Raw genomic sequence first — 3,275 nt, forward strand, 5'->3', positions numbered from 1 at the left:
CATGCATTTAGAGTCATTTGAATGAGTTTTAACATACTTTGGTGGAAAATAGTGAAAATCAGAGAGCTTCGTTTGACAAAACTGAATATAATTTCGTATTTTGATAAGTTTATAAGTAGAACTGGACTTGGAGATCAACATGAAAATTGTAGTTCTCATTCTCAACTTCTTGTAACATTTTGAATCATCTAATTTTGTGTTGTATTGAAAGAGTTATGGCCAAAGTACCGATTTGAGCACGCGACAGAAATTGCCTAGGAACCATAGGGGCATCAAATTTTCATCCTATCACGGTCTCACCGCGACCAGCCTTTCCCTTCGTCGTGGCGAGTGAGTCATGGTTGCAGCAAGATATTTGTTCCTTGTAGCGAAGCTACGATCCGTTTTCGGGTTTTTGCTCCAGGCACTCTTATAGTGGCAAGAGCACAATTTTTGAATTTAGTTTTTAATTTGATCAAAGGAATTTTCACAGATATGTAAATAGAAATTTTAGGGTTCATCTTTAGAGACTTTTCAAATGTGTTTCTAGGAAAAGTGGAGAAGATGAAGATTACATCACTAATTATTCATCATTCTAGTTCTTTTTTTCTCCCTATTCTCTTTAATTTTCAATTATGATTATAGTTGTGATTATGGAATAGTTTCTTTTTAGTTGAGGAAGCCCTAAAACATGAATTCTTGATTAGTGGTCATAAATGTTATTCTTAATTTCTCTCACATTATATTATTTTTTATTTTTCTATTTGAATGCTATGAATATTATGAATTTTTATTAAGTATATGTTGCGAAAATTAAGCTATGTAAGTGCACACAATCGCAATTTGCTGTAAATCTTGGTAAGACCAATTAAGTATCGTCTAACAATAATTGATTATCAATTATCAATTACAAACCAACGAATCTTTTATTTCTATTTGATTAAATAAATTTTAGGATTTTTAGGAAGAAAAATAACTATAGAAAAACAATAAAAAAAAATCAAGAAAATAGCAATGAGAACTTAATTATGATAATTATGATCATCAACTATTCTCTCTTTTAATACCTTATGCAATTTACCTAGATTCTTCTTTTTCCTAATCAATTGACAAGTTGATAAAAGTAGTTTATAATCTGGTGAAGGTGAAGATATATAAACTCAAATTATGTAAAAATTTCTTATATTTCTATGACAAAGTTTAATCACAAAGAAAGTAATAAATAAAACAACTCATGATAAAAATCATACAATTAACCTATATAATTTTGTTCTAAATTAAATTGCATTAATAACAATCATAGCATAATCAAATTATACTTTTTTTTTTCAAATTTTGATTCGAAATCATTAACAACAAGAATAAATAGCTAATAATAATTGGTAAATTAATATAAATTGCATGGAATTGAAAAGAAGATGAAAGAAGAAATTTAAAAACTAAATTAATTCATAAAAAAGATTCAAGTGAGTCATGTAATAGCCTTAGAATTGAAATGAGCTCATAATAGTCATTCTAAATATCAAAAAATTCAATTAAAAACATAAAAGATAAAGACCGATGAAAAAGAACACAAAGTAGAATACTCTAATGGTGTTCTCAACTTCCAGCTGTCACTCTTGGTCTCCAAAAGCTCTCCAAATTTGAATGGAACCCTCACACCTAATCCCATTTCATTATTTTACTAAAAATCAAAAAGTTACCAAACATAGTAAGCGCTTCAACTCAGGGACGTTTGTGGCATTTGACTTTTTATAGAAACTGTGATATTTTTTAAATTTTTTTCAATTGCAACTTTCAAGAGAAGGTTGCGACTTTTCAATTTTTCTCAAATTTACTTTCTGTAACGATTGGAGAGCCGCGACTCGTGGGAGAAGATCGCGACTCTTGATGCTGAAATTTGAAAACTTGAAATTTTAATCCTCCAGAATGTACCAAGTTAAGAAATTTAATCCCGAGGTTCATTTTTGTAAATTTTGATCATTTTCATCAACAAAAAATCTGAGAAACACCATATTTTCACCAAAAAGTTAAACTCTTTATCATCTAAAATCTAAAATTAGCATAAAAGCAAAAATAAATGTCAAACTGAATGATAAAACATAAAAACTATTATCCCCGAAACTAGACTCTAAAAAAACCTAAAAATAAATCTAACAGTGTACAACTAATTAAGATTTTACATTGTTCTATCATCTTAAAATTCCTTCTCACCTAATAGTTTAGGATTCCAAGTAAAGTGATAATTTATAATTAATAGTAATGTCAAATGTATTATTGATTGTGATGAAAAATAGAACATAGGTTAAATGAACTATATGCTTCATTGATTTGTTACCTAAATTAATTTATCTCCATAGAAATTAATGTTTTTCTTAAGTTAAATAGATTGCATGCTTCGTGGATCTATTGCTTGGTAAAAAGACTTAATTATTGAGTGTTTCGCTTTGATTAATTGTAATATGGAGATTGAGAAAGTTGACTGCTTTAGCATTTTTTGCGGTGTTAATAGTTTAATTGAAAAAATGGAATAAATTTTATTATTATTGATCTTGAATGATTGTTGAGCGCGGAGATAGACACTTAACTATTTCTTAATTGCGTAATATCTATCTTTATTTGCTTTCCTAGTCAGGGCCGGCCATGGGCATAGGCGGGCTAGGCCCGCGCCTAGGGCTCACTCATTTTAGGGGCCCAAATCAAAAAATTACCTTTTAAAAAATATACATATTTTTTTAATAATTTTTAAAAATACTATTCATCTTTATAGTAAGGCCCCAATTTTTTTTTTTTGCCTATAACCCATTCCAACTCATGGCCGACCCTGTTCCTAGTTTATGTTATTAAATCTTTATATTAAAAATATTTATTAATTCTTAGTTATAATTATTGAATAATAAATTGATAATAATTGATTGACCTGTATTTGTCATCATAGTGAAGTAATTAGTTAATTTGAAAGAAAATTTATTTAGTAAATTTGGTAGAGCTCATGACATGCATCATAACCCGATCAAACTAATTGGTGTACATAGATTCGGGGTCCGGGTCCAGGTCAAGGGTTGGAATCCGAGTCTGAGTTTAACATTGGGATTTAAAATATTAATGAAATAAAATACAAATATACTATAATTAAGATAAATAACATGTTTTAAATTTTTTTGAAAGCATTTTTTTTCTTCAAAATTTTTAATTTATTTTAAAAAGTAAAAAATAAAAACAATTTTTTAAAATAATTTTCTGAAAGTATTTTCACATTTTTAATTAAAATATAAAAAACTGTTTAAAAAAGTATT

Source organism: Cannabis sativa, chromosome 1, assembly GCF_029168945.1.
Source record: "Cannabis sativa cultivar Pink pepper isolate KNU-18-1 chromosome 1, ASM2916894v1, whole genome shotgun sequence".
Classification (NCBI taxonomy): Eukaryota; Viridiplantae; Streptophyta; class Magnoliopsida; order Rosales; family Cannabaceae; genus Cannabis; species Cannabis sativa.